Source organism: Phalangium opilio, unplaced genomic scaffold (genome assembly GCF_054372755.1).
Source record: "Phalangium opilio isolate 3A_F unplaced genomic scaffold, DU_Popi_V2 ptg000041l_1, whole genome shotgun sequence".
In the NCBI taxonomy this organism is placed as follows: Eukaryota; Metazoa; Arthropoda; class Arachnida; order Opiliones; family Phalangiidae; genus Phalangium; species Phalangium opilio.
The window spans coordinates 279253-285753 of NW_028324165.1; the positions used below are offsets into that span (position 1 = coordinate 279253).

Below are 6501 nucleotides of genomic sequence, written 5' to 3' on the forward strand. Positions count from 1 at the left end.
CAGCTAGGTTTACAACGTGGGCATTTTGTATTAGCGTTTAAACCACTACTGGAAATAATTACGGAAAAACACGAAGCATAACGCTAAGTTACACCAAATGTATATCATACTTCTATTATCCCCTTCTGGTACACACGTACTACCAGAAGTTCTCTTCAAGATAAGTGTACCTACCACAAAGCGGGTACTGTAATTGTAACATGATTCTTCCCAACCAACATCAAAATTAACATTTATTATAGCAAGGTTAATTGCTAAACCGAATCACATACGCCATGTAAATAGTTCCCTCATCATTACTCTATTGGCGCTGTTTAATTATTTGCCAAGGTGCAATGGTGCATGCGCTTGTGCGTTTTTGTCCCACGTCAAGACAATCATGGTTGTGCGATGGTTACCAATCTGAAGTATGATGAGCGGGAGACCAAACAAAAAGGGACCATGAGTCTTGGGAAGAATCATGTTACATAAGTATTAAGAGGATACAGAGTGTCATCCTTCCTAAATTATCACCTTCTGAAAGCCTATCTATAGACCAATTCAAAAATTCCATACAGAGAAAACAGCACACAGAGGCGAGACCACCTTTGGGGTTTTCTCCCTCGCATGAAGAAGCAACACCAGATGGAGTCCAAGTTCACTACACTCGGGAAGCTAGCCATTGGCCAACATGTACTGCCTTTAGCGATGCTTCTTGGCGAGAGAGAGATTGGGAGAAAACCCCAATGGTGGCCTCGCCTCTGTGTAATGTTTTCTCTGTATGTAATTTCCGAAATAGTCTATGAACGCCTTTCATCTCTGCTATTTTCCCCAAGACAACATTTAAGTGTCCTTTAAACGTTGTAACCAGTATGGCAAAATTGTTCCTCCAGTTAATATTTAAGTGCAACGCTATCCCAAGTCTTCAAAACAAGTTTTCACCGATCACATATTGATTAAAAAAAGCTTTTTAGTCTTGTCATATGTTAATAATCCTCTCTAAGTTATCAATTTCAAACAGGCCGTGCTTATTGCTACTGCAAATCGAGGGGCGCCGCTAATTACACAGATTCCCAGCACACCAATTAAAAATGTTGGATTGGGAACGGGAGTCTCATGGAGTTCACGTTTCATTTCAAATGCGCTCGAGAAAAACTAGGATAGTAGCACTTAAGAATGTTCACCAACATCGCTCGTAAGTTTCATACGAAGAACCGTTGAACGGATGGGGAAATTGGCCCCTCCCCTTCTCTTCTCTTAAATGTATCAGCCAATCAACAGGTCTTAGATTACCTCGTAAGCAAAATGACGTGACGTGTTTGATCGAGTTTATACCTCCATAATTTGAAGCTAGGATCTATGGCAAGATGGTGGACATTCTTAACCGCTACCACCCACAAATTCTAAATGTCAGTACTATAGAGAGCTTTCGGTTGGGGGAGGAGCTAAGATTCGTGAGATAATTTTTGTCGAATAAAGGGAAAATCTGTACGCCACCACTAATATGTCTGCCAGAACCGTGCGTGGTAAGACTTAGGACGGTGTGACGTACCACACACCCGAAGTTCCCAACCCAACTGAGAGCTCTGTAAAGAAAGTATCTTGAAACTCAAATGTACTTACAGGGTCTATCCACTCCAGATCAGATTAAATTCGATGTCAACGCCCTCTCGTTGTTATTTACGGAATCAGAAACTACGAGTAAAAAAGAATAAACCACAGTGAGTTTGGGAACCAATCATTATCAGGAACACTTGGAACTTCTACTTGGAATCTTTAACAGCCCATTTTCTGGGCCTTTCTGTTTGAATTAAAGGAGAGGAGGTACGAAAGAAGAGGTGGGTCATAGCGACAGAGGTAAAAAGGAACTACGTATTTTTCGGCGTCCCCGATAGCAACGTCGTCAAAACGTAGTTTAAGTGAGCCAATAATATAATTTAAAATTTTCGTTACGTGTTGGAGGGAGGGGCTCTATACTGGGTGGTCTATGAGTCGGACTGAAGTGAATACTAACCGTTCTCCATTCCTACTTCTAAAATTAAATCTATCTCTGGTTATTCTTTATTATGGTTACAATGGAAATTGGGTCCCTTAAGGGTCCGCGGCAAGGATGCAATAAGTCAGGTTTCAGTATGTGTTTAAGCAAGAAAGGAATAAGGTTTACTTTGGAGGTGACGGAAGGGGTGTGCGGGTCAAATCATCTCCGGCGGACAAGGGAGGTCCAACTCCGCACCTATAAGGTAGAACCTCCGACAGGTATCGTATTCCTTCAAACTTTGTCGCCCAGAAACTTGGCTTACAGGAGTGTTTCTTTATCTAAGCGCGCTTAAGGGTTTCCAGTAATTTGTGAGAGCATCTCCCGCAGGTTTGAAACAGAATTCTACAAGCTTTTCAGTCTGTTGTAGATTGCAATTGAATTCCTCTTAGATGTATGCATTCTTGATAACACTTTTCTAAATCTCACTCTTAACGCAATCTGCTCGCGACAAGTTCTTTCCAAAAACAGTGTCTACCTCTAACGGCGGCTCCAAACACAACAACACAACGAAAACGTTTTGGGAACTTAGAGAGACAGCATTAGCAAACTTATGATGTTATCTAAGACTCGGGAGGCGGAGCATTGCAAGGAAATACCCCTGAATTTCTGATTGATAACTACAATATAGTATATCTGAGTATATTTAAAGAATGTATGAAGCCAGGGAAGCTTCTAAATAAGGTTGCATTATTAATTCAATGCGCCTGCTGATCGAACTGATCGACTTATTTTGAATCTTTTCCCCCAATACTATTTCCAATAATACTATCTTCTGTTGTTTGTGAAGATATTTTTAACAGAAGGTACTGATTTTGTTTTTTATTATGGTTAAACAGGAATTCATAATCATTGTGTCCCAAATCTCAGGTGTTCATTTCTGTGCGGGTTTTGTGGGCCGGACTTGACTACTGTCCGTCACGCTTTATAATTCTGACGTTTTTCCCAACTGCGATTTCATTGGGTTGGCGAGGCCAGGCGCGCGCAAGGTGCAAGGTGCAAGACGCAGAGATATAGATTATTCGCAAGGTAAAATTCGAGATATATAATGATTAGTCTACCTATTCCCACAAAATCCGCCTCAATACATTTAAAAAATGGCTACAAAATTATTCCTATACATAGTTCACAGACTAGGAGAATTAATACCATTTACACAGGGAGGCCAGGCTTCAGGTGTTACACAAGGAGGCCTGACTCACTGGTGGAGTCTAAATCCAGCCCTCCTTCTGTAAATGGTATGAATCCTTCTAGTCTGTAAACTTTGTATTAGCTGTATATGTATTAAAGGGTTAAGGAATAGCCTACTGTGATTTCCTTCCTTCCCTCCTTGGCGGAGTCGGGGTCAGGGTAGAGATTGAGATTGAGATCACAGTCGGCTATCGTGATTTCTGTTTCCGGCAAATACGTTGGAGTCTGCAGTTTTTCCTTAATTTTCCATTAGTTCGTGCTGTTTAAGCCCCTAAACTTGGCATAAAGTGCTCACAATAGAGTGGTGGTACTGAAAGGGGAGGAGCTACGGGGACGTGACGTCAATATTGGTAGTCTAAATTGTATGGCCTAAGCTGACATTGGTAAGAAGTAAGAGGGTATGACGTCATGAGAAAGTTCGTGGTAGCAGACTACTCAACGTGGGTTAATACGCGTGAAAACAGAATAGGGACTTGGCAATTCAAGCTTAACTCCGCCCCCAGCGCCATTATGGTATGTTTTTTAAACATAATGAAAGCTATATAAGCTCCTCCTCCTGGTATGTTTTTTAGCACTAGTGGAAGTTAGCCTGACGTTGCATGACGTAGTACTGCCAAGTCCCTATTATTATAAATTACCGTCAGAACGGTAATTTATCGGTAACATACCCGGTGTAAATTACCGTTAAAAAATTACGGTAATTTCATATCACTAAATTCAAAAAAGGGTAGTAAGCACAGAGGGTTATACGAGCGACTTTTAGTCGATAATGTTCTATAACATTTTGCCAACCATTTTTGTTATTTTCCAAAAACAATCTACCCATATCGTTTTAACTGGAAAAGATAAAGCCAGTCTAAATCCGTTCCACGCAATGAACGATACAAAGTACAGACGATAAACAATTTATTAAAAATACTTTCTCTGAGAGATCTCCTTAGATTTCTACGCAGCAAAAATAACAAAGAGCCTATTTATAAAAATTAAAAAAAGTTTCAAACACATCCTGGCCTTCTAAATATCTCATTTATAAATATTAACACGATCGTCCAAACGTTTGCAGAAAACGGAAGCTACCCAGGAAACTAGGAAGCGTATCAACCCGAAGCTATCAATATTTATTGATCAACAACGTTTTGTATTACCAGATGTAAGATAAGGGACTAGAAGTACGGAGGTAACCAAATTCTTCACTTGGCGACAGTGATTATTCTTGATAACACACCGACGGTTGGCCCTCTGGTAGCGGTTTCTGAATTTTCCCTCCAAAACGTGAGACCCTCGCGGCGGTAGACGGCCGAATTAGATTCAATCACCTAGGGCTCGGAGTTTCTATAATATAAGCCATTTGAATAATGATGACTATCATGTCATTATACATAATACGATATGCATTTATGGATTGTAACTGAAATAGACGATTAAGTTGTTTATATACAATTATCTATAAACATCCAAAAGAAGTATATATTTATTCAATTTACTGTTATAAACAGTGATAATCGAAATACGTTATCAGTTTAATTATCGTAACTTTAGACTTGATTACAACCAACGAAATATTAACAAGGCATATCAAACAAAAAATGTCGGCGTTCATTCGTATATAGCGTTTTTTATAGATGAAAGAAAATAATTTCGTCATATACTTTATTATCCATTAAAAAACATTGCAACTTAATACACATCTTTTTAATACTCATAAGAATTTTTTCAACTAATAGAAATTATATATCAACAATACGTTATATTTTGAAGTAATATCTGCAAACCTCATTGACAGTTAAAATCTTCATGTTTTTATATCCTACATTATCTACTCGTTTATGGTTTCATAACTTAGTTGCTATCCATTTTCGTTTCATTAACAATTGCCATCATGTGGGAGATTCCGGTATAGGTTAACGCATCGTGGCTTCCGCGTACCCGCGTCAGTGTTTGGCAATACTTTCAAATATTAGGTGAAACAGTCCGTAATAAAATGAAACGTGTCGCGAAATGCAAATATTGTACGAAGTAACTTTCCGAGTAGTAAGTGTTAAATGATTTTTGTTGACCTTAGTTTTAACTATAGAAATTACTAATTAACTAAACTGATTTTGATTATTAACCCAATTTGGTTTTGTAAACTGTAGATATGTGTCTTAACTCTGTACAAAAATTTAATTAGAAGGTTTTGTTTCATATTGAAATACTAACCCTTTAAAAATAACTCACTAACCCTTCAAATAAAAAGTTTTATCAATAGTCTTTTAGGGTTTCTCTTGCCCATAGTCCCCTTTTCACTTTCCCGTGAGTCACGCTTATGGTTTAAAGTCTTAAGTTTGTTTGTTAAAATCAGCTCATTATTCCACCGAATTACTTCTGATCGACGTTAGTTCGACCTACCCTTTAATTTTATTCACAGGAATAAAATTGACTTTTAAGTTCTTTTTCAGTCGGGAATTTTAAAGTAATCTTAGCTCTCCCACTCTTGGGCAACCCCTCGGCCAAAATCCCTTTACACTAAGTGGGACAGCTATAGACTTGAATTAAATACAAGTGGGACTAGGTGTCCCTGTCCAAGCGTACTCAGTTTAGTGGCTTTGGTCAAAATGTTTCAAAGTTTCCCAGAATTCAATCAAATATAAGTGTGAATAGATGTCTATGCCCAAGCGTACTTGTTTAGTTTTTTGTAGAGAGCTGCATTTTAGTTTTAAACGTTACCATTTCCATACCAATTTTGTTCATATTTTTGTTTACCAATTCCACCCATATTTTTCATCCACCTCCCCATCCGTGGTTTCCAAATACCAACCATTCCCATTCCCAATTAAGAAACGTTATTGCAGTTCCAACCATTACCGAAATGAACAATAGCAGAAAACCATTTCCCTACCATAATGTTAGAATGAATATAACCCTGGAGCGTCTTGGTTTGGCCCAAAATTACCACTGCAATATGGGTTCTTCATCGGGAATTTTAGTAAAAATAAGGAGGCTGAAAAATTGTAGAAAAATTTGACTTGACAGAGGGACTCTTCCTCGCCAGTCGCCAAGTAGCAAGAGCCACTTCCCAAAATATCTATTCCGAGAATTTGGCGCGAAAACTTACAATGGACTGATTGGCAGCAATAATAGCAGTGAATCTCGTGTGCTAAAGTAATAGGATGAGACAGAAGACGGTACTGTGAGCTTAGCTAGCTAGTAACTAGCCTACAACAAACTAAGTGAGATGAGTAGTAGTGGCACCTATGTTATATTGCCTTATATCGTCTAATACTATCAAAGGCCGATATCTGCCATTACTCAGTCGC

General features: G+C 38.7%; 1 long non-coding RNA gene across 3 annotated transcripts; it reads left to right on the top strand.

The window, feature by feature from the left end:
* The first annotated feature begins 368 nt into the window (after nt 1-368).
* Nucleotides 369-6074, top strand: LOC149679146 (uncharacterized). Of its 3 annotated transcripts, none has more exons than XR_016365685.1 (5): nt 369-1700; nt 1796-2408; nt 2470-2820; nt 2885-3043; nt 4269-6074. It is a non-coding gene; the product is annotated as an uncharacterized LOC149679146 (long non-coding RNA). The 3 variants fall into 3 exon arrangements; XR_016365686.1 differs by having other exon boundaries at nt 1796-2235; nt 2301-2820; XR_016365684.1 differs by having other exon boundaries at nt 1796-2820.
* Nucleotides 6075-6501: the final 427 nt, after the last annotated feature.